At 35.2% G+C, this 26,478-nt stretch overlaps 1 long non-coding RNA gene across 1 annotated transcript in view; it reads right to left on the bottom strand.

Moving 5' to 3' along the window:
* Positions 1-7,523: 7,523 nt before the first annotated feature.
* The window catches only part of LOC118737508, a 44,434-nt gene continuing 25,479 nt past the window's right edge, over positions 7,524-26,478 (bottom strand). Inside the window, exon 2 of the long non-coding RNA XR_004992823.1 lies at positions 7,524-7,986. This is a non-coding gene — a long non-coding RNA (uncharacterized LOC118737508). The remainder of the gene's footprint in view (positions 7,987-26,478) is intronic.

Here is a 26,478-nt window from a genome sequence, read left to right as displayed (position 1 = left end):
ATGCTACACAGTATGCACCGGATCGTGAATACCCCTATAATTTTGTTGTTGTTTCATGTATTCAAACAGCAACACAATTAGCCAATAATGCTATATATGTACCATGCTAGACAGTATGCATCGGATTGTGAATACCCTTATTATTGTTTCACGACACATATGTACATACATAGCAAGTTGACTTATGAGGAGTTTGCTTTGCTGATTGCACTTGTAAACATTGTTTTCGGTTCGGTTGAATATTTACTACCATGTGAATGCAAATTTATGCAGTTGACCAAAGTTGATTGGCGATCAAATTCAATAAACGCAAAAGGAGGGCTTGGCTATGCTGTCTGCCTGTCTGTCTCACCATACGTTACAATTAATAATGTCAACAACATGTGAAAGCGAAGCAACAGCAATGAATACTAATAACAATAACATAAAACGCGCATATACTTACGTTGCACCAAGTGACATTCGGTCACAGTTAAACAAAACAATTAAACTCGAATTTGTGGTAAAAAAGTGTTGTGATTTTTAGTTTTCAAGATATTAGGTGTTCTGTTAATCGAACTCTGGGTCTATCCGCATGCTTATTTCATTTATTATACATATGCATCTCGTTGCTGCTTCATTAAAGAACTTACTATTTTTTTTAAGGACGCATTTTATTAAAAAAATATGTAAAAGCTATTTTAAGATAGAAAAAGCAAAATATTATATGAGCCTGCCAAACACAAACTGCGTGTATAGACGCGGGATTACCCTTCTAAACATAGACTACAAGGTGAAAAACTGAAGCCCGCCGTCAACGAACTGATTAGGCCTCATGAGTGTGGCTTTAAAATACTGATAAATCTACTGTAGACTAGGTATTCAAAATACACCAAATCTTGGAAAAGGTACGCTAGAAAAGGCTCGACACTCGCCACCTCTATGCCGTACAGTGTGTGATTTAGTCAATCTAGGGTGCCAAGATGAAAAAAGTGCTTGAAAATCCGTTATATTTTCTAATTTGTTAGAAAAGACCACTGGTATGATAACACCTATGAAACGCGTGCTATAGAACTGCATGCAAAAACAAATTTGCAAGCTTGGATCGACAACAAAATTTTGAGTGATCAAATTGAAGTTGGGCGCGTTTTTTTTTTGCCAAAAAGCTTTTTTGTATTAAAGGTCAATACTTTTACTAAACATTTTTGCTATACATGACTGTTATATTTGAACTTAAGTATTTTAATAAAATAATTTTATAATCAGCTAAAAGAAAAGACAAATTTCAAAAAGGTTTTATAGACTAAATATAACTTACAACTTCGGCGTAGTTCGGCTATGACAAAGCATACAGGACGAACGCGCATACTCATAAAACAGACTTAAAAAAGAACTTGCCCATTTTTTGCCCAAAAGCATCTTTTTCAACTTAGGTGATATATTACACGAGGAGTTTTATGATATTTACTTGAGTGAGATAAAATTTAAAAGCCATACTTTAAGATACATATATCAAATTGTAATTTGGCATGCGTGCTAAGAAGAACATAGGCTTCAACATGGCTAACTAGTGTAAAAGGGGACTAGTTTCGAACTCCCTCAGTCTATACAGGGTGTCCCTGTGATAAGTGATTTTCTTTTCGGAGGTCATAGGGGAGATCTAGACGAACAAAAAATTTTATAGGAGGTGGGAACTAAAGTGCAACCCTGGGGAGTGCAGTAGTTCTAGAAAAAAATTCTCACGCCTAAAAGAAAAACCGTAATGAGAAACTATCTATGAAGCTGTTTTAGGTAATTGTATCAATGAAACAATATTTTGGGGGTAGTTGTTTAGTTTTAGGGAAATATGGGCTTTTTAAAGTCAAACATTGAAGAATTTTTTACCCTTGTATTACTTTGGTATAAAAAGGCGTTATTAACCTGAATTTTCATATTTTTTTTCAAAATCGTCATGAAATTTCCTTCAAATTTGCTTAACATATGTCATAAAAAATGTTTGGTTTGGAAAAAAATTTCTCCAACTAGGCTTTTTAGGGATAATTCGGAACTAGTCCCCTTTGACACTAACTGGAACTAATTATTCATAACCATTTCAATATGCTTATGTTCTTCTTAAAAGTCATGCCAAAATATCTCTATAACTTTGGCTCAAATTGAATTTTGACGTCCTAGATTGGCAAAATCTCAAACTGTGCGCCGCGAAGCCTGAATTTGGCATCCCCACGAAACTGATTGGGCTGCGTAACATGACGTTGTGCAATACCACCAGCTCCTTCAGAATTGGGAAAGACCTCTCCGAGCCGTTTTCCTCCAAACCGGTTTTCAGGTTTCGTGCGATGTCTTTAATCTTATGTTGGAGAAGATAATAACAGCTGCAGAACTGAATCGCTCAGGAACAATTTTTTACAAGGGCGTGCAATTGCTCGATATCGACATAAACGGGAACAAAATTCGCGAAATCTGTAGCCATGTTAATCGTTCGCAAAATCTTTCACTCGAATACTCCATGGACCGCCTCATCGGATGTTGCCATTGTCCACGCCCTCGAGTGTGATTTTTGTACGTCACTTCACAATTGCCTACTTGTTGAAAAGAAGCAGTCGGATTTCGAAGCTGGTACCCAAATAAATGAAATTCTCTACATTTTCTACATCATAGCTGCCAACAGTGAAGTGAGTGCTGAAGCGTGCATGCGCTGACTGATGGTTTGGTGAGAGGAGATACTTCGTCTTGTCCTCGTTTACCACCAGACCAATTCGGTGTCACTTGGTATTCCAATTGGCGTCAGTTGGCAGAGATGAGACCGCCATTGGCGTGCTGTTTTTAAAACCATTTAGACGGTTTCAGCGCCAATGAAAAAAAAAATAAAAAATCCACACGAATAAGTTCCAATGACTACTGCAATATTTTTCAGCCAAAATCTAATCGCTCTCTACTGGGTGTCAGGACATAAAGAGATATATGGTAGCAAGCATACAGATGCACTGGCTAACATTGGAGTTAACTTTCCCCTTCGAAATTTGACACAAATCTATTCTTCCCTAAAATTTTTTGAACTGAAAAAAGTAACTAACTCATAGCTTAAACTTTTCCTGTTCCTTTAATATAATGCAGATAGGCAAAATAATGCTAGATATTATGCCACCCAACATATGTAAATACTCGAACACTCTAACGAATTAGTGTAGATAATCTTTTCGTTAGGGTACTTACTGATCATAGCCTCACACCATCTCACATAGCAAGATTAGCGCTAATGCAAATTGAAAAATGCACGGCGGAGTGCTGAGACGGGTTGATTGAATCCTTTGATCATACATAACTTAACATAATTTATGCAAGGATCTTGGAACTCGTACCAAGAATTGATATAAGCTGAATTAGAGGTATAGACATCACTACCACAGCACTAAATTAGGGATATCTCATCAGGAACTAATCCAAGAACGAGTAAATTTATTTGCTTTCCAAACAGATATGCGACAAGGAGTCAAAGTATTGCAGGGAAGCTGAGACATAAAACAAGTACAAGTTAAGCGAACAAAAACACAAACCGGACTATTTGTCATCGAGAATGACGCCATTTATTATCCGTTATAAAACTTACATTTAGCGCTTTATATGCGGGCAGTTGTAGCGCGGCAAAATCGGCAATGAGTTTTTCCTGGCAGGGTGTCAAGGCGGTGCTTGCAACGACGGCAAACTTTACAATGGTCGCGTTGAAGTGTACAAATTATTTTGCTACCGACTTGCAAACGAACATTATACTGATACATATGTATTTATTTACTAACAAATGCCATATACGTAAATTTGCATACATATATATGTATGTATGTTTGGATTATGTATACAAATGTATATATGGAGTTCCAGCAACATGAAAATGTACATATGAGTACATAGACGGTGCGCTTTATTGCGCTATGTCGAGTACAGTCAGAGCATGGATGTTGAGACGTTAATGGCAGCCGCTTTTACTAAAACTCGACGGTGGTTGATACAGATGATGAAGGTAACTTTACCTAACTCTTTGTTGTAGTTTAGCTGAATCTCTTTGTCATTGTATATGAAAAATGGCATCCTCCCACTTAAAGACGACTGATAGGTGTTAAGCGGTTACATATTATAAGCGCCATAGACGGTGCGTCTGGCTAGCGAGTCATCTGTGTACGTGTTGACTTGCCTTTCGACTACACATTCCAGAGTCATGTCGCTGTAACTTATACATATTTGTTTCCACTATTAGAAGCTATTCGTAAACAGTTTGACTCGAATAAATGGGAAATAGTCATTAGTTAAACTGTGCCTACTGTGCGACGACGATTTTGAGCTCTCCGATCTCATATCCTTCCAATCTAGAGTGTCAGCGCCGTTTTCATCGGCGCAAGCAATATTGTGCAATTTATTTTACTTTTCTTCACTTTGAAGCAACTAATTATTTCTATGTGCATTCATATATTTATGTATCTCCTTTGCTTCAGTTTTAAATAAAATTTGGAATCAAACTTAATGCTCCTTTGGCTTGGCTTACAGACTCCTACGCAATGTAGTCGGTTATTCACCCTGGTTACTTATTTATTGGCTAGTATTATTATACGTTTTTCATTGCATTTATCTTAGTGGAGTTAATATTGATATACATTTATTTGCAAAACTGTGAATCCGTCCATTTTGAGACATGGATTTATTATTAGAAATTAATCGAAAAAATACACATATACATATTTAATGGCATTTTTATAAATCTACATTTACATAGAGAGAAATGCGTCAGGAGTATCCGATACTGTGATTTTTCATGGTTTTAGCAGTCGTTGACTTGTCTCTGCACCATCTTTGTCGACTTGAGCGTAGGCTTCAAAAATAGGCAATAAATCACCGAAGAAAAGCGGAAAGAAAATCAAACTATATATACGTACATACATAGAATATATGTACCACATATCTACTCGTATGTGCATAGGAAAATTTTACGAGCTGACTGAACAAATAGCTTAACGATTTACCAGCAGCTGTCACCGCACCTCGGCTTATAGCCCAACAGATAGGGGTCTCAAATAGATAAGAAGAAGGTGCATGACAACAAAACATGAAGAAAACAAACCAAAAAAGTAACGACAAGTGGATCAGTGGATAAACAAATGAACGCTGTATTGATAGGAAGAAAAATTAAATGGGATGTCGTTGATGAAGTGGCCACAGCCAAGGCGCGCCACCAACGATGGCAAATAAAATAATGATTTAAGACAATAAAGTTAAATTATTAAATGCTAATAAACGTTTAAAAGCAGGCAGGTACGCAAATATACTCAGTAGTAGGGATGCAGCATGCAACGCTTTGGCGAATACAAGGAAGCGGCGACGTGACCTGAGCTCTGTCGGGCCTCCAAGGCAACAAAAAATCAAATCTGCAATTTTTATTCATTTTGATTTACGCGCACAGCAGCGGCAACAACAAGCCGTTGCATAAGTGCAAGCAATATGAGCAACCTGCCACTTTGCTCTTACCACTTCAACCGTTCCGGTTTATACGTTCAATCTAATTTCCAACTGCGGCCGAGGTGCACAATAGCGGTTCATATAAGCGTGCCAGTTAGGGTCAGCTGCTCCAGCCCAACAGCTCTTCCAGCACCCACTGCAGCTGTGTCTGGACCGACAATGTGCCGTCTCGAACCTATTGTGGCATGTGAATATGTAGACGTGTAGTAGAATAAAGCGCACATTCCCGCGTGCTCGTACATTGAAGGCGCTATTTCTCTCCTTTCGGTTTCATTGGAAAATGCAACTAATTATTTTCGGAGCCATGCCTTGTCTACAGACGCATTTAGGTTTGTATGCACGTATGCAACACCGATCCGACTCAAGACTCTAGAAGCCAGCTATTTATTCACACTCGTATAAACTAGGTGGTACCAGTTGTGTTGTCTCCTCTTCAGTAAATAAAGTGTTGGTGCGCTCGGTATCCTCCTTGCCCTATAAATTTTCGTTTTTTTTTACTGCTCGGTTCTGTAGTTTTTGTCATTGTCGCTGACAACATGTTGCCACAATCTGGTCACATATAAATTTGTCAACAACAGCGCGTGCTCACGGCGTTCTAATATTAGTCCGTAAAAAAGGGTACAGTGCCAATACGGACAATTGTATAGAATGCCTACCGTCGTCAGCGTCGACATCCCCATTTTCAGTGGCAAGTGACAGTGAATTATTTGTGTACGAAGGAGCGGCTGTCGATCGCTGATTTGTTGCTGCTGAAGGAGTCTGTTTACATGTCAGGATTGTGTGAGTAGATAGATAACAATGGTATAGGCTGTGCAGCAACTTATGCAGAATTTAGTGCTGAAAAATTTTTTGTATAAAAATTTGTTGAAGTACAACTTTTCGGAAATTTAAATGAAAGTTAAACTTTTATACTAAAGCCAAATCGCTGCGATTGATAAGCTCATACAATCGAATAAAAGTATTAACTTAAAACCGTCACGATCTTTCTAGAGAGCAAAAATTTATTTATGTATAAGCAGCGTTAGAATATTCTGTTTCCGGTCAACGGTAAGCGTTCCCTGTGCAATTCAGAAAAGTGAGGGGGACTGAAAAATGTTCTTTACCGAATGTGACTAATTTTTAAAGTTTCCTTCAAAATTTTGTCAAATTGGTTTATGGCCGCGTAAATCGTTCAAATACACCTATGTGTGACGCCCAGTGTGAATGAAAATAAATTTCCAAAGATGAGCAGTGTTTTCATAGAGGAAGGAATAGACGTCTATGGTAAGCTTCGGCGCGAGTAGTGAGCTATAGAAGACTTCTCATACCGCTAAGCTTTGGAGGTTCTTCTTCCAGCTCAGCTTTTTATTCAGAGTAACGACTAAGATTTTAACTTTTTTTCGTAAGACTTATGTTAAACCTATTTATCTCCGGTGGAGTTGCCGGCGGAGTTTTCCGCCTTCTTGTGAAGTGAATCAGTTATGAATTTATAGAGACCACAATCCAGTTTATATAGCGAAGTCGTCAGCATATGCGCCATTTCCCACAAGAGGAAGTTGGACGTTTTTATCAAGAAGCAGACAGTCCAACTGATTATTTAGTTCCATTTAATATAATTTTATACACCCACCATATACATACATATGTATATGCATGTAAAATCTTGCCATACAATAAATAATGTATGTATGTGCATATGGACAAACACAAAAGTATACATACAATGAATCACTGTGCCAATGTCAAGATGTGTCGCCACCTATCCACTCAGCGCTCAGGAGCCATGTCCCACCACCAACGACAACAAATAATAAAGGCAAGCACACATTCCTTAATTTGTAGTAATTAATAATTTAGTTGTTGTTTGTTTTTGCTATAATGATATAAATAGCATTTTTTATGCATACAGCATTACACCTCCTAAGTTTATATATGTATGTATATTAGGTTGGCTCTTATTTTTGAGATTTCATTTTGTCTACACTTCCCCCAAGTTTATATCAGTTGCATAAGAATTAAAACTTGGCAAGTCGATGTTAAAATGGAAGAAAACAAGCTGCGCGTTAGATATTAATGCAATTATTTTTATTTTTTTTCAGTCACATGTATTCGATTATTTGCATTATACAATACGGTTCAAATATCCGCCGTTCAAATATCTCACGGTGGCGCGGTCAATGGCGGCTTATAGCGAAGTAAAATCTCACGATTTTGGTGGCCATTTGCTGTCTTCTCTCCGAGGTATAATCATATTTTCATTATGCAGAATATCCATCCTGGCATCCGCTGTGTATCACGCTGAGCCGTCGACTGTAACCACATATCGCCTACGTTCAATTAGGGCTAAAGTCAATTAGCAATCGTCGTTGACGGTGATCGCCTCTGCAACGTCAGACCAATGACGTCACCGTCCCAAAATATGTACTAAATAGTGACTTTTTGTGGATGTATTGATACCTGGTGAAGTATGTATGAGTGGGTGTCATACTACATATATACAGCATTATCCAATTGAAAAATCGTTTCCTAAAATAAACAAAAAAATTTGGCTCAATAATATGTAAATGGTAATTATTTAGGGAACAGCATTGATATTTCTTAATGATTTGGGTATAATATAAATATTTCTACTTATAAACTTTGAAAATAAGTTCCAATACATGTGTGGCTAATTTAAAAATATCGACTATAAAACATAAAATTATGCTTAACTCGAATAATCCTTTTTGAAAATTGTACGAAATATTGTTTGAAATTCGTTTGCTTCAATATGCAAAGCATTTTTTACAGTACGAGTATTAGTTGTTTATTGAAAAAGTTTTTCAATAAAATAAATGAACTACTTTTGTACACGCCGCGACAAAATGATACGGTCTAACAAAAGCAATGTAAATCCAAATTTCTAACTTTTACAGAAATTTCAAAAAATTCAACAATGTTTCACAACGGAAAGTTTGAAGTATCTACAAAATACACTTGATTTTTTTGTGCTATCTATGCCACGCGTTTTCTTCCATACTAAGTTATTAAACCAAAAACACCGTCGGCCATAAAATTATTAAAACTCAACGGGAATCTTTATGATCTGATTATGTATACTTCGCATAGGTTTCCAACTGTAATTTTGTATGTACTTTGCATATAAATTAGCAGCACTCGAAAAAAAGTAGCGATCTGTTAAGTTAAGACTTTGCCTCACATTTTCTTAAGTGACATTTAAATTGCAGTGGTACCAGTGGCTGTGCGAAGTTATGCACAGTACGCGTACTCAGACTTTACACTTTATTTTATAAGAATTTAATGGGCTAGAGCATATTTAGAATTTTTCTAAAAATTATTGATGATTAGTTTGCTGTTGCAAAAAGTTGTTACATTTTTCTATAAAGTTTGAAATGTGAATTTATATGGTGTTTAAATATTATATAATTTCCTAGACTTTAATAAATAAATAAACATTAAATAAACAAAAGAAAAATAGTTAAAACTGGTCAAATTGTCGTGTCCATATTTTGGAGGACAATGCAATATAAACTATGACCTAATCCGCTAAGTAGCGCAGGAGACGAGATATTTGTTAAACCCCCATTTATAGTCTGATTGGTTCATATTTAAAACGTATGTATATTACTTGTATGATAATAAACAATTCCACAAAAAATTTTACCGATACGTGGTCGAGATATTTGGAAAACCGTATTTATGATTTAATTTAACTTTTTTAAATTAGCTACAAATTGGATTAAGGTGATTGACCCGTAGTATGACTACAGATATCCCGTTGAAAATTATGTCCAAAAGCTGCAACAAACTTTACAGTGGACTTTATTTTGATTATGATACGAGGCTATCACTTTAATCCTATTTTTAGCTAATTTAAAAAAGTTAAAATAAATCATCTTAGGGAACTTCCTGTTCTTCTAAACGAAATCGCTATATCTATAAATTATTTTATACTTTTTGGTACTTGATGTAATAAAAGCGTGTTTTTAGTTTTTAAACTATAGTTTTATTTTCACATAACTGTATGCATGTGCATTTTTGTATTAACGACTCTAAAATGTGCATGTAAAACTACTACTGAAAAGTATTTATTTTTCAACCAGAATATTTTAAATATATGCACAATATGTTCAAAATTTGATTTTGAACGTGAGATTTTAAAATATATACATGAAATGTTTAAAATTGTAAAAATTTTTAAACTAGAAATAAATTTTTTACTTATAATAAATATTTAGTGGTTATCTTTACTCTATTTTAAACATTTTATGTGTAATTTTGCTCTACGCGTTAAATTCGGTATGTAATTGTAAACAGCACAGTTTAGTTTTATTATACTGTGTGTAAATTTGCACACATTAGGAGAGGAAACTGGTTACCTCTCTTTATATGCGTAAATTTAAACAAAACATTTTTAGAGAGTACTTAAGCGGACTAAAAAATTTAGGTAACAAATAAAGTATTATTTCGTATACGGTTTTTTGGGAAAAACAGCATCGTCCATTTTTGGAATCAAAAAAAAAAAAAAAATTCTACTGCATAAAAAAAATTCTTTATCTACGAGCATTATATAAGAGCCACCCTACTTTGAATGTTTGCATGTCTTTAAGTCTTTTGTTTTCACTGTCTCATGATGAATGCTTTATTGGCTATTAGTAAACATTCAAGACTATGAGGGTGTAACAAACGCGACAAGAAACATACGCATAAGTCACGCGATACATAACAATAAAAACAAAAACATTTAAATCCACAGTTCAAGGAAAAGGAAAGTGGAAATAGCAAGAAAAGAACAGCGCCAAGCGTATGGTTAGAGACAAAATGAATGCTGGGTGAGTTGGGGGGAAAAAATACAGGTATACACAGCAATACGTACTTTGTAGTCAGTCGAATGTAATACATGTGGCATACCATTGCAACCAGCATTACCCACTGGGAAAATGGGTAAGCACCTTACGAGGTAAGCCATGTTTTCTTTCAGTTTTTAGTACCAAAATTGTCATTATGACCAATGTCATCTACTAGTAAAGCACAAAATGAACACCTCCGACGACATATTACATTGTCAGCTGCAAAATAACGAGCAGGCGAAGTTATTTCCAAGCGCCGAACTTCTCCTAGCGACTGCTCTATGTTCGTATTTGTTCATTTTTTGCTTTACTGGTACTAAAAATTGAGAGAAAACATGACTTACTTACCTCGTAAGGTGATTACCTATTTTCCCAGTGGGTAGTCAAACTTGTTGACTTATTTACACACACATATGTACATTAGTAGGTACTTGTTTATGCACATGCGCGTTTTCAATTAAAGAGCGTTGTTTATAAATATTTAGAAGAGAAAGTACTCAAAAACAAAATCAAAAAAAAAATGTAAGCCCCGAATTGCTTGCAACAGCAAATAATATTTCCTTGAAATGAATTCCACGACAAAGATAAAGATAGCCACAGTTAATAGATGCACAGGAAGTTTTGTCAATTTTTTTTTTTTTAATTTTTACTCAAAAACAAAAAAAAATATAAGCGCCGAATCGCCTGCAACAGCAAATTATATTTCCTCGAAATGAATTCCACGACAAAGATAAAGATAGGCCCAGTTAATGATGCACAAGGAAGTTTTGTCAATATTTTTTTTTTAATTTTTTTTAGCAAAATTTTTGCCAGATAACTTGAAAACAATTCAAGCACCAATACCATACGATACGGTACTGACTAGGTATGGCAAAAAAAAAATATTCGATTAATTAATCATATGATTAATCACAAACAAACAAACTTTTATTGCAATTAATTGCAATTATTTAGAAATAATCGATCAATCGAGAGGCCCTTTTTTACAAAAACATTTCTCTTGTTAATTAGCCTTAAATAAATAAAACGAGTATTTTTAGCGCCGATAATTATTTATTATTTAACCAAACTAAAGCCTTGATAAGCGTATTGTTGCTAAGCGGTTGCGTTGCTCGGTGCCTATAGCATCAGCTTTTGAAAAAAGGCACTCAGCTGGCACCGAGGCAGCAACTAAATGAATGACATTTCTCGAAATTCCGTAAATTTTTGGGTCAAAAGTTTTAATTTTCGTCGATGATATTCCGCTTTAGTTCTAGGACTTCACCAGTGGTGTCCAACCGAGTTCGCACCGAGTGCTACTTTCAAATCGTTGCTATACTTTGCGGGCACCGCCTAAATTAACTTCAATCTTAATTGATCCCTATAAAAACCTTTACGGTTCAACCTTATATTGCCGGCGTGACTTCTTCTACGCACGCACGCAAGTTTTTCACATTTGATAAATCGAAATCGATTTGCGTGCGTTATTTGGCAGAGTTGTATATCTGTCAAATTTACAGAAGGTTCTTGAATAAAATTGGAATTCATCGTCGCGCCAAAATTTGAAATGAACTTCGAAATGTCACACAACACAAATCTTGAAGTTTTAGTTAGCTTTTTACGCACATTGTTCAATTTAGGTCCACATAAGTAAAGAACATTCGTTGCATTGTGACAATAAAAATTTCCTTTCAGTTGATAAAGCAGGGTTTCCATTATGATTCATAAATCGATTTTTTGGAAAAAGTTAACACTGATTCCATAAAGAGTATTTCGTCACCTAAAATACAAAAATCTGTGACTAACGTTGCTAACTGAAATGCAAAAGGCCGTAACTAACAAACAACTCAAAATTTTGTTTAATTATTATGCATTTCATTGAATTAAAAGTCCCCACATCGTTTGATGCAAAAAACAACTGTTCGCTTCAGATCTTTCCATTTGTATTCATGCACCGTTTTTCGTATTTCGATCGTAACTGAAGAAAGTTTTCCACGTAATGCGCTGCATTGTACCCTACAAGCATTTTCGAGTTCAAAAGAAGAGCAAACGACGGGAGAAAAGCTGACAGTTTATTTCTCCCAACAGCCCCTTTCATATGCAGATTTTCTCCACAAACGCTGAGATTGCAGTCATTATTTGTGAAAACCATTATTGCGATTATTTAGTTATTTCGAATTAACGGTGTATGAATTATTGCGATCCCAGACATAAGTGACTGGTGAACCTGTTATTTCGTCAAAAGTTGACGGTTTGCTTGCCTTATGTTAGCTTTTGACCAGAGACCCAGAATAATAATTATTTCATGGTGGAGTTTTAAAAAATTCATTAAAATTTTTAAATTTTTTAGAATTAGAATTGGTTTACAATGTTACATATGCATCAGGCCCTTAATAGCAGTAAGGATTTTTTTAATTTTAAGTTTTAGGAAATATTATCTGAGACCAATATGTGAAAAATTTCAGTGGCCTGTTGTCCAATTAATCTAACTGTCCAATTCTGTGTCCACTGGCAATGCAGGCAGATGAGCAGAGAAGTTGTTCGACAACTGCCTTCATTTGAAAAAAAAAACCGCTAACAGAAGTGGAAGGTCATGACGACTTTGCACTTGGTGTTGCATCGGAATAAAATTTCACATACCAGCGCGTCGACATACTTTTACTATAGGAGCAGTATACTCGTACATACATATCGTCGTTTAAAGTACAAAACCGCGTATTAAGATAATGAAAAACCGTGTATTTGATGTTGCATAAATTATTTTGTAGAGAGTAAAAACACTTATATTTCAAAATTGTTCTCTCTTCTATAAAGCAATCGCGTTTCTGGCTAGTATATTTCAGGAAGAATGGATAAGGCTTAATCCAAGAGCTTCGGTGAGCAATTCCAATTTGTGGCAAAAGATATCAGTTACGCGTTTTTGTACTTTAAACGACGATATGCATATCTGTTAGGGCCACGCATAGACCATGCCCACTTTGATATTTTGTTGAACAGAATTTGAATTTGCATTTGAATTAACGACTGAAAAGAGGTTTGGGATGAGTGAGTGAGTGAGTCGAACAAATTCGTAGTTATACGAAATTGGTTGGCCAAGAATTGAAACTGTGGTTCGATGTGACTATCGAAAATTGATATAGACAAATAATGTATATTTGTTCGTTGTGTTAAGGCTGGTTTTCACTATGTCATATTTTGACACAACTTTATCTGGAACACGGGAACCTCAGTGACTATTCTGCATAGAACCATTTTGAAGCTCATCTTCTCTGCAACTTCTGCAATATTCTCTTTTCGACGGGATGTTCATCTTAAAGAGCCTACCGTAGATGGGTTTACTTTTTAGTCTGAGCGCCGTAGCGGCGACCACGTGTTTTTCTACCAGACTGTAGGTGAATTGATTACCACTTCTAGCGCTTTGATCGTGGTGGTCCTTTGAGCAACCGTGATAGCAAAAAAAAAAAAATGCTGGAGCTACTTAGGTGTTGTGAAGGGAAGCACTTCAGTTTTATCAAGGTTTATTTCTTGTACCCTACTCTCTGTCCAGTTCCTAAACGCTGTCATATTAGAGCGCAGAATGTCCATTAGGGTATTTGGGTATTTGCCTTATACGACAGACCTCTCTTCTTAGTATAGTGTTGCCTAACCTAGCCATTATCTTCCGTCTAACGAGTAAAGTCTCAACCGGAGCAGCTACGATAGGGTCCACACCAAAATCATCAAAGCATCCGTAATGGCGCGACAGCGAGTGTAAAGCAATTTCCGTGTCCTTTCGGGTAGGCATACTGCACTGGGGAGAGACTACAAAAAAATTGAAAGTATCTATATTTCTTTTCGATAGCAAATATTTTTGACCAATTCGTGCCACAGGATTTGAATCCGCGACCAACAAGTTTGTAGTCGCAGCTGTTAACATACTTAATTTTTGTTTTGGTTTCTAAACAACACCGTATCCCTTCTATCGCTACACATTACCCACTCGCTTACACTGATATGCATCTTTTCATTCAAACGTAGTCGTTATGCATTCCCGATTTTCCAACTGGGCATTAACGTGCATATGTGTGTGTGTGTGTTTATTTTTAAACATATTTCAATTCCAAATATTAATTTAAATATCGCAAGCATGCTGTCGTATTCATGCCGTTAAATTTTACATTCGTATATGTTTTGCACACGCCACACCATTGGAAAAGATCGCCATGCATACTAATTGCATTCATTATCTGTTTGTGTATTTTAATTAAGATTTTTTTAGGATAATGTTTACATATGTGAATAGCGTATGTGCATACGTGTGCACGTTAGCATAGACAAAAGCACCACAATTAAAGCAATGGGTTCGTCCTTGTTTAGTTCAATCGAATTTGCGAAATTTAAATACTCAACTCCGAGGTAATTTAAAAACCACATTAAACATATCAGCGAATCCTTATATAAGCCTTTATAAATGTACTATTTAATGCAAGTAATGCATTGAAAGTGGCAATTACACAACTTTATGATTCCAAGATAATATCTGATCATATTTTTAATTTTCCAGATAGTCTTACGAAAGCTGCGGAGGTGGTTCGCTTGACCGGTCGAGCGTAGGTCAATAACTGGTCTCTATTTTTCCCAAGACTTTGGAGGCGTAATCTTTCAGATCTGAATCGCAATACACCTTTCTGCGAGCTTAAAAAGCAGCTTCAGTGAAGAGAATGATTTAGAGCCAAGGTACCTACTTAAGTGTGTTCTACCAAAATCTGAAGTTGTGGCAATCAAATATTAGTCTTCTCTTCCACATCTCTCGCTCTATTACTGACCCATTTTTAATTTTGACCTGAGAAATAACGCAGTCTGGCTATACGCCACCTGTCGTATGGTGCTGCGTGCAAACAATTGATATGTTAACTGCCACTGTCATAGTGTCGACTTTTCCACCAAGTTATTTGCTACTAAGCCAATATAATGCAAAGGAGCTTCTCTAGTGTACCTAGCCCTAACTTAGCTATGTATATGAAATGGTATGAGTCAAAATCCTGAGAGTCTCCACACTAATAGTTTGCACTCTAACCTTGAGAGTGCTAGAATGTCCTGCTAGCAGGTGGTTAATGCGTTCTACATCATCGCTGTATCCGCATCGCTTATCTATCCTATCTCTGCATTGTCGTACCCAAAGTGAGTTTGCCATCACAAACGCAAACTCCTTTATAGCTGCTAGACTGTTCATACAAGTTTTTAGACGAGAGTTGGGAGAGGTAAGTTGCAGCATAAATATCGGCCAAAAATATTTGTAGGAGTCTGAATTTCTGCTTGAGCTCCGGATTAATTAGCGCAGCACTCAATCGGTCATAAATTTTGGGCTCTATTATTACATCCTACCTATACTATCGATTTATCCCTAAAAGTGTGTCACCAAATAGAAAAAAATGGCAGCATGCAGAACATCTGTCGTAGCTATTTTGCAATTTTTGAAATTTAACGATTTTTTTTTTCATTTTAAAAGCTTAAGACTCTTAAAGATGTTAACATTAAACGGTGGAAATATTCTTTTTTCCAAATGTGCCACCAAATAAAAAAAGAATTACATTTTCAATTTTTATTGACACACTCGAAATTCATTCTAAAATTGTTATATACATTAAGAAACCAATATACATTATAAGTATTCGTGAATAATGCGGTAGAAAAATATTACGGGACAATTTTTAATTACCTTTAAATAATATGACTTTTACGTTAAGGCGTGCCAGTAAACGTGGTGATACGGGGCAAATACGTTACATTCACAACTTGGGGTCAGTGTTGCCAGAACTTTTTGGACCAACCGACTAAATTGGCAACAAAAAAAATCGGCTAAACTGCTACAACTAAATTTCACATGTTTTATTTAAATATATCACGAGTAGAAAGACTATTTCTTGGAGAGAAGTTGCAAATTCAAGCCGGAAAAAATTTTGCCAGCAAGAATTTGCAATTAGGAAAAACATATGATTGTGGCACATGGTTGGATTTTTTGTCGACGATAATTTGAATAAACAAGTTCGTTAAATTTAAAAATTTATAAACTGGAGCGATTTTAAAATGAAAAATGTAAGTTAATACTTGTTTACTTAATTAATTTAGTTAATTCCAATGATTTGAAAAGTACTCGGCCAAAAAAAAACTGTATTCTTAATCGGAATGCAATCTCAACCAGAGTCGATATAGTAAACCCGACAAAGAAATTGAAACGTATGTTGAAGAAAGTATAACTGACAAGACATGTAGATCCTGTTTTTTGTCCCTCTGAAAGAATTTTAAAAATTCTACACTGCGTTCGTACAGAAAATTGCAAGAGAGAATTTGGGAGCATTTTTTCTTACTATCTGATATTTTGAGTGATAATTCTCGCTGGGTTTTCGACGAACAAACCTATTGTCTTCCCTACAAGGACTTTCAGACTGACCGATTCCTAATATACTCAAATAGAAACCAATACACATAAAAAACGCTGTAAAAATTTCCCTTCAATTTTAAGACAGTAAAACAACGAACTGGTCATATTTTTCAGAAATCCCTTCAATTCTGATGTAAAATATGATGCCAAATGGCTACAGATCTCCAATTTTGATGAGCAGTCATATGACCGGCAGATGTCTTGTAGGGTTCCCAGAGAGTTTTGCTTTACATAGATATTTGTGCTCTTTTATTTTCATTTTGACGCATTTCAGTGTTGGTTCTTTTAATTCAAGTTGGCATTCGGTTTTTGGTATTTAAAAATGTTCGCAGCAAAAATTTGGTTTAAAAAAATACATATGTGTACATAGTGCTTGAAAATATCAATTTTTCCCTTACCTTAAACCTTTGGGAGTGAGCCAAAATGATGTTTTGCAATTAAGGTAGAATTAAATATGCGCTATCTGGGAAGACAATATCTACCTGTAATATTTATTCCGAGTGTTGGCACTATATCCAAACACAAACGCGTGTTAAGCAAACAGTGAAACAATTTGTTATTCTCTAAGTGTGCGAATAAAACTTCACACTTAAATTTAATACATTTAAACTAAATATTTTATGAAGAAAGTGCGTTCTTTAGAAAAAATATATTCGTTTAAAATAAAAAATAAGCAAAATCAGCCCAATTTTTAATTTTCTCCGCGATAAGGCTAGTAGCCATTTCTAACAGATTTTGGGTCGCTTAGTCTAAAATGGATACATATATACATATTTGATTTTTAAGAAAACAAGGCAAATAGAAAAATCGGCTAAAAACGGCAATTTTTTTTTTGCAAAACGGCTAATAAATCGGCTGCCGGCTAAATCGAAAAATCTCCGGCTGTTTGCTATCGCAATCGGCTAAATCTAGCCGGAAAACGACTAAAATGGCAACACTGCTTGGGGTATATGAGCACGAGTTGTTGTTTTGATTTTTTAGTAGATATATATTTTTTAAGTTTTCATTTAAATACAATTTCGCATTGAAGTCTGGTTCTTCATTCAAAACTGAAGGTAATGCACTGGCTAAGGTAATTGTGCCACCATTTTCGGCACACACGGTTATTACGTATTTGAGTATGCTTTGATGTTGTATCAGAAGTTTTGAAGATACTGTGCTCCTTATATTGTTACGATGCATAACACGAGTATTTAGCAAAAAATAGCCAGATGTAACATATAAGAGATTTTTCACATTAATTGTGTTTAGTTTTACTTCTCCCTTTGTATTTTTTAATTTTTCCGATGACAATATTTATCAAACCTCGCCGTGCGTTTCTGTCTTTCCTCACCTTTTCATACAACTTACCGTCTTCATAAAGACTAAAAATATTTGTACAACTATGTACATGTAAATGCACACATTCAATACTTATTAATACGTATGCTTTAAAATTCGTGTTGATATTTGGCAACATTTAATTTAATGACCCTAGAAATGTGAATAACAAGCACATACGTACAAACACACACAGAGCAACTTCGACTACCTTTCCCGCCCAAAATTTCGAAACACTGGCCCTCAAAGGATAACCATTTAGTTAGAGAGCTTTTCGTTATTTTTTTTTTGTAGTTTCTTTTCCATTAGTTTTCTACGTGTCTGGGCTGTGTGTTGAGTGACCAACCGTGCAACAAATGTTGAGGCCACTTTAAGCCTTAGATAAACTTTTGTGCAAACATAATTGTAGTTAAACCTATGCATATATACATACATACGTATGTACATAAAAGCTGACGCTGTTGGTAGCTTCACGGCACTACTTCGTCCGGCCGCATGTCGCAATCGGTCTAAGCCAAGACTTACTTTTATTGGTGGCGACTTAATTGTGTGAATGTCAACACGAATTGTGTTAAAACCCGTCGCCCCATCAAGCATCGCCACAGCACCATATGCTGTTGCTTCCGCAATACCAGCATGTCCGAAAAGTTTTGAGTGTCTATTTTTTCTTTGGTTGTTTTATTTCCCTATTCTCAAGCTTCTGTGAAATTTATGCAAAACGGATAAGACTAGTGCCAACAACAAAAACAACAAAATAAATATGATGGCAGTTGTAACATTTTTCAAATGGTTACGTTGCGTATAAGGGGCGGACGCATAAAAACAATCCGACAGTAATCCCTGAATAATCAAACTTTATCGACAGAGAACTACATAAATACATTTCCCAAGTGACAACCACGAGTTCGGAACACGCTAAACACCAATAAATGTATACATTAGCTGTGTGTTAGGGTTGCAAAAATACAAGTTATGTAGACTTTGTGTGGGGGTAGGCAAACAAGGATAGGCGGAGACGCCACAACGTACACATGGAAGACAGATCTCCAAACAAATATTCAAGTGTGTTTTGCTCGAGGCGGTAGAGCGGATAAAGTTTGAAAAGCATGAGTGTAGCAATAAGTACAAAAAAAAATTTAAGTCGAAGAATCTTTTTGCGTCTAGTATTAGAAATCTTAAATATATTGAAATTTTGTTAAATTTCTGGAAAATTGGTTTGAATTAAAATGTAGATTGTAGATTTTTATTGTGGCCTATAAAAATTTACAAATAAATAGTCTGGGATGAGCCTGCCTAAGGCTATGCAATGGATCTATTCCATTTATGGAATTAACAATAATAACCACGCTGTCACGTTTAAATAGCGGCAAATCTGCTGCACTTGATAGCAGTGTTGCCAAAAGTGGAGATATATGTTCAACATGAAGATATTTTTCATAATTAACACTGGCTCACAAATTTTATTTTGATTTTTGTTCTCCAGACGCAACTATCCAATTTCCATGTGGAATTGCTCGGTGATTCCGAAAATCGAGTTAAGTTTTTTTCTATGGATACGTTCTCGAGATGTTTGCAATTTACCGTTATTCATCTTAAAATAAAAAATGGTTCCACTGAATCACGTATATATTACGAACCAATTTAAAAATCTTAATATGAAAAACGGTAAATGAAAGCTAATAAAATTCTCCATAAACCATGTATACATCACTTCCCGATAGGACTAACAGTTTCTGACATATTAATTAATCATTCCAGTTTTTTTTTCATTGAAAAAAATTTAAAAAAATATTAAACTTTAGTAGAAGAAAAATTTAAAAAATAACAGGTTCTGTGTCAAATTTTTGCATTTGTGCTAAAGTCTGTTCTCTACAAAAAAATCAAATTTCTAATTAAGATGGATAAATAAAGAAGTGATGAGTGGTCAAATGAAAATACGCAAAGATTTTTTTGTATGAAATATGAGCAGAAGTGTATGTGGCATATGACTAACTTTCTTTCCAGGCGGTTTTGGAAAAAAGCGAATAATCGAACACCCTAGTCTTTGCTAAACTTAACTTAACTTTGCTTGACTTAACTTAACTTAACTTTAACTTAAGTATATTTGAAAAATACCATACGACTTGGTTCCTTTGCAAAAAGCGAATAATCGAACACCCTAGTCTTTGCTAAACTTAACTTAACTTTGCTTGACTTAACTTAACTTAACTTTAACTTAAGTATATTTGAAAAATACCATACGACTTGGTTCTTTTGAAGCAAAGTTTCTTATGGTAGGCTTAGGCAGGTTTGATATGTATCGACTAGGGATGTTGCGAATGTGGAATTATAAACATCCGCGGATGCGAATGCGAATGCGAATGCGGATGTCAAGTATTTTAAGTAAATTCAGTTACTCATTTTACTCAACTTCGGTGTAAAAAAAAATTCATAACCCAAATTATTGTAGAATGTGCCCCATAATGCTATACTTAAATATTGCTCAGTACTCAGAGCTACCATTGTGATTTTGCTTAATTTTTTTTTGAGATGGCTTATTTTCAAAAACTAATTTTTTTATCAAAAAATTTGTATGTGATAAATTTTTCAAGAAATTTTTTTTAAATATTTCTTTTCATATAGAATTTTGATTGATTTTTTCTTTAAAATTTTTTCCTCGCCCATTTCACGAGATATTTGGAAAAGTATTAAATCGATTTGTTTTTGTGCTATAAAGGTTTTAAAAATTGTTTAATCAAGCTCAAATTTCATATTTATTTTTTACTTATGTTTACGCATCAACCCTTAAAATTTTAAACAAATCAAACACATGAAGTGTGAACCCGTTCGTTTTGGTATGGAACGCACCATATATGTATATTCCCCCTCCCCTCTTTTCACATGAAACCTCATATGGATGTTTCTACTATTGAAAAATTAAAAAAAAGTGATTTCATACTAAAATTTTCCTTTTACAAAGGCATGTTCTATCAAACTAATTTAACTACGGGGTAAAATATTTAATACAACGTGAGTGCTTAATGACTGCCCGTGTGTCGGCGTGATCACCTGAAAAAGATGTCAAGAAAGATACAGAATACGAAGTTTTTTTTTAAATTTATACCCAGCGTAACTACTGCAAATAAGTTAAATTTTATTGAAGTTCCACTGAGGCTGATAATTTAGCTTTCTTAACTCATTTTATCACTGACTTTAATTTGCCATATAAACGGATAAGCAACGTTGTGTATATCGGAAATACCGAAGATTTTGCTTTTCCTTTGGCAGGGCACGCAAATACGCACATACTTGACTTCTTGCAAAACATTTTTCCAATTAATGAAATCTCTAAATTGCCATAAATTTGGCAGCCTCCATGTAATTAAATACCAACAAGAAAAACGGAAGCAATAGCAATAAAGTGGTGCGAGAGCTAGGTGGCACAGACTGATAGAATAGTACATATGTATGTATGTTTTGCGGAAAGAAGCAATGACAGCCGGTGGCTAGAAATACATTAACAAGAAAAATATATGAGCATGTTTTTATAAGGAAAATAGCAACACAAAGCAGAAAATTGCCAAGAAAGCAAAGGAAATTAACGTAAAGGCAAAAGAAAAAAACAATGAATGAGCTGCAGATACTGCGGCAAAATTGGAAACATTCAAAGTGGGCAGAGTTACTGAACGAAGTGCAAGAAGTGCCTTTACATGGGCGGGTTGCTGTGGTTTCACAGGAGTAGTCAAAAAGTAACCGCTAAGATGATCGCTGTAGCAAGCTTTTGGCTCTCATTAAGTTGGTAAACGGAAAACTCGTAACACATAGTACATATCTCGACAGTTGAGCGAAATTTTCGTGATTTTTGACGCTCCTTCAGGCTTTTACATTATTTAAGCTATATTATCGTGTTTTTACCACGTTTTTACGACGTTTATATCAGCACGCTTTCTTGTTTGTTCAGATTTCACTACAAACGTTACGAAGATATATCCTTTTCCCTATAATGACCTTTATTTTAATCTTTCTTCTTCTATATTCATCTTCACTTTTATCGGTATCCTCATCTTCATCTTTTTCTTTATATTTATGTTTGTTTTTAATTTTATATTTATCATTTTCCTTATATACATATTCCCCTTCGTCTTTGCCCTTATATAAGTAAAGTGCTTAAATTTACTTTGATCTTAATTTTTACCTTTATCTTCACGTATCTTTGTTTTTGATTTTAATTTAACCTTCGCCTTTATCCTTTTCTTTATCTACGTACGTACTCCTCTTTACTTTTGTTCTTGTATTGGTCTTTTTCAAAGTGTTATTCTTTAAGCTTTTATTAGCATGTTTTTGTTAAATTAATACCATTTGCATACGCTCAAGAAGCACTTGTTTCAGTCCCAACCATTTCCATTGCACCATTTCCGTGTGCGATTTCCGTTGAATTTACCTATTTACCCCCAACCAACCCACCGCCGCTAAAGTTTCACTTCAAAAAAAGGCCTTAGAACTTTTTTGCACTCAACCAACGAACTGTTGTAAAGGTGATTTTTAAGTGGTTTATACCGAGTCCGAACTTTTGACCTGTTGTTTGCCTGCGTCACCTGCAGTATGCATACGTCAAATGTAATATCTAGGAAGGGCTTAATTTCTGACATTTTTTAAATTTTTGGTGAGTGTACATTTTTTAAATATTCCATGTTTTTTCTTCGCATGTTTGTTCCACATGGAGGAGGTCGTTTTCTGATTCCTCTACATTTTTAGATTGATTAGTCTCCTTGGGATTTGGAATTTAAAGTAAAGTTATACTTTCGAGATAAAATTCGAGGAGCTTTTGACGGTAAACTTTTTTGTCTATATACTTGCATAAATTTAAAAGATCTGTCATGGGATTTAATGCACATTTCAGCAGTTTCGCTACCAAACGCCTTAGAATGAAGATCATTAATTGGATGACAACACGGTAAACATTTTAAGACGATTTTGACGTTTCTGAGTAGTTTCTTATCAAGAAGAAGGGAGTATGCAAACAATTCGAGATTTTTAAATGCTTTTTTGGCTGTATTTCCGTTATTGCTATTACTATTACTAGTTCCACTGCGTTTAGGTTTAGGAGCTTTGATGTTTAGCTTTTCCCAAAGCATTTTATGCATTTTAGCTTTTCTTTTTGCACCTACCGCCAATGGATCTTTTTTGCCATTGTTTTAGAATAAGCTACCCCAAAATGTATTCATAAAATGAATAAGCGCGGCTTTGGTTCAATTGTTATGGTTCTGCCAGCGGTTGCATTTGCATTCGCAGCGAAAAGTTTTGATTTGTGGAGTTTGCTGTTTTTGGCGCCTTCTGAGCCTGCGGCTGCGACTGCTGCTGTTTCTGCCGTTGATTTTGCGGTTGATGTAGTTCATTGTTGCTTTCTTTCCTGCTGCTGCTGTGGTTGCCTACTGATTATAATAATATTAATATTTATTTTTATAGTTGTTGCTGCTATCGGCAATTCAGTTGTTGTGTCTGCATTAATTGCTTTTGGCATCCACTGTTTTTTGCATACACACAACGTGGGTATCACTTCGTCTGTTGAAGACGTCACTATGTCGCTGCGTCTATATTCTTTTTGATCGAGTCTCTGTTGCTGATATTGTGGCGCCTACTAAGTATTAGCAGTGGCCTTGGACACGCTCGCTGTGAAATTTCTGCTGTACTGCTGTGCAAACTTGTTCTGTTGTGGACTTTTCCCTTTTCTAGCCGCCACAGGCCAGCAGTGCCTTGTCCTTGCTTAATGCTTGAAACACAATACCCGGCGAATGGCAAATTTCGCCCAGCAGAGCGATGCCGACGACCAACTTTCGCCCAGCTAATTCGCTTACTGAAACACAAATAGAGCGGTATCGAGCGGTTCGAAAGCTGTCAACTGATAAGGTGACCATGTTTCAAGAAGGAAGATTTTACAACGAAGAGGGAAAATACCAGCAAGAAGAAGTTTAAAATATAGAAATAGTCTTTAAATATAACTACTAGTAAACTTACGTTTTACTAGATTAATCTCTGATAGAAAAATATAAGGTATATTATTTTACTTTTAAACTAATATTACGATAATTTTTAAAGTATGGTCATCATGGCCTTTTTTTGTCGTTGCCGTTGACCGCGGCGATAGAAATAAATCTATCGTCGCGAACAGTCGTCGAGCAAACTTCGTCGTTTGCTTTGGTTGTGCGCGTTCTCATATAAATCAGTGTGTTTTAATTATCTCGGCGAACATTCGCGACGAAAAATTTGCCGTTCGCCGGTGTTGTGCTTCAGCTTTAATATTATGCTGTTGTCACTATCTGCCCTTGCTATGCACATACATACATACATATGTATGTATATCTGCAATATACAATTCTTTTATCTGTTTGATTCCAGTCAGGGTTACCACTGTAAAAGAGAGAGGATTCGAAAACCAACCAAAATGGCTTCTTTCCTACCATTTAAGAAAACAGCGTTTGACGGCAGTAAATATTTTTTTTGCTGGTTTTTATACTTTAAATATGATAAAAAATAAAACATTCCCTAAACACGTACATTTGTTATGTAGTATGCATTTGAATCGCTCGCGGAACTGCATTTCAAAGAAAAATATTTGATTTATAAACCTGCCTTTACGTTCGTCAATTCAATTACTTGATATCCCTTTAGATACCTAGTGGATATAACTTTTTATAGCGTATACGGAGTTCAGCGAATCGCCGAAGTTAATTGGTGAAAATCTGCCTACGCTAGTAAGCAATGAGTTTTTTAAAGTATTTGGCAAACAGTTGGACCCATCCAAGAAACAGAATAGGGGAAAAGCTGTGATACATTACTACAAACCAGAGATGTGTTCTGTTTTATGCGCAAAGAATTCTACCAAAATTTTAAGCGTCCTACCATCCTACCAACGACAAAAAAAAAAACCTACCAATTTTGGTAGGAAAAGCCCAAAACGGCTACCCTGATTCCAGTTTGACTATTTGTTTCCATACTGTGCCTTTACACACATACATACATACGTATGAGGCTTTCGTATGAAGTTATTGTTTTAAGTTGTTATTTATTTTAAATAAAATACTTAGGTAAATAAAAATGGAAAAGTTAGTAATTTTTAGTAATAATAAAATTGTAATATTACATTCAATAAAAAGTAATGAGAACTGCATCGTGGCTGAAAATGTCAGATGTATCCTCCTGACTTTCATCTTCACTTGAAGAATATAGATAATGGCGAGATCATTGTTTAAACAGCGCTTACAAGCTAAACCATATGTGTCAAGTTTTTCTAAAGCTTTTTAAAAATAATTCTTTAGTCTCATTCCTTTGGCTGTTTAAGAATTTGGGGAACATGTAACGCCATCAGCGCTTTTCGATTTTAGTTTTTGTAATTCATTTCTAATCTTTTCTTCTGCGACTGGTTTGAAAAATATGTGCTTATAACGAGCTAAATATAGGTGGTTATGGAAAATAAATTATTATTTTCAAGTAACGAAAATTTTGAATAAAACTCTGTATTCAAATGCGTGGCTGTCAGCCGAATCGGATCAGCATATTGTTATTTTCTTAAAAAACAAGATTTTTTATAAGGATTTGAATTACTGAAATCACGAGTGATGAGGGTCTCAGTAATTTACGTAATTCTTACCTAATTAAAGGTCAGACTTATAGCTTTTTAATTTTTTGAGCATCAATTCTCTCTATGGCCAGACATTGAAAATTTCTGCTGGAAATCCCAATTGAAGGACCTTACTCTTTGACTTCAAATAGCAAAGTATGGATACGTAGGGAGACAGTTTTGCCACATAAGTAAAACAAGTAAACAAAATAACTGTTTTTGAAATTTTTCCAAAAACAAATTCCCCATTTGAAATAAATTAAACATATATGTATATGTAGCATCCAAAGCAAATCATCAACTGTACGGTTTTTGTTTTCGAATGAGGCTTGCGCTGATCCTTTTGTTAGATTTATTAGCTGCTCTTGTTTTCTATGTATAGTGCCCAAGCCAAAATAGAGAACTTCAACGAAAAAAGGGATCTCATGAAATTTATAAAACGCGTTTCTGTTATGTCCATTTTCCTCTTCTTGCTCTTTTCAGTTTTCTTGTACTTGTCTCGTACCCCTACTTTTGTCATTATTGTTCTTGGTGCCTCAGCGTTACCAGTTGTGTGGGTGTATGCTTTTAACAGTCAGCGCTACTTGCAACAACTGGCAATTGTCGTTGTTTACCACCCTTTTCACAATGCTCTCGCTGCGTGCACAGTCGTTTCGACCACCGCTCCACAATAAATTTCCAACTTTCAACATTCGTCTACCAAGTTTGCTGTTCTTCTTGTTTGCAGTTTTATATTTTCTTTAGTTCACTCTCTTGAGCTCGGTTGTAGCAATTTTGGTACTGCTATATTTTTGCTTTTTCACGGTTACATATACTTTTGACAAAAATTGTCCAGTTGTCATCCCATTTTT

Source organism: Rhagoletis pomonella, unplaced genomic scaffold (assembly GCF_013731165.1).
Source record: "Rhagoletis pomonella isolate Grant_MI unplaced genomic scaffold, Rhpom_1.0 Rhpom_scaffold_00004, whole genome shotgun sequence".
Classification (NCBI taxonomy): Eukaryota; Metazoa; Arthropoda; class Insecta; order Diptera; family Tephritidae; genus Rhagoletis; species Rhagoletis pomonella.
The sequence above is the reverse complement of the archived record's forward strand: the minus strand, read 5'-3'. Positions and strand labels throughout refer to the sequence as shown.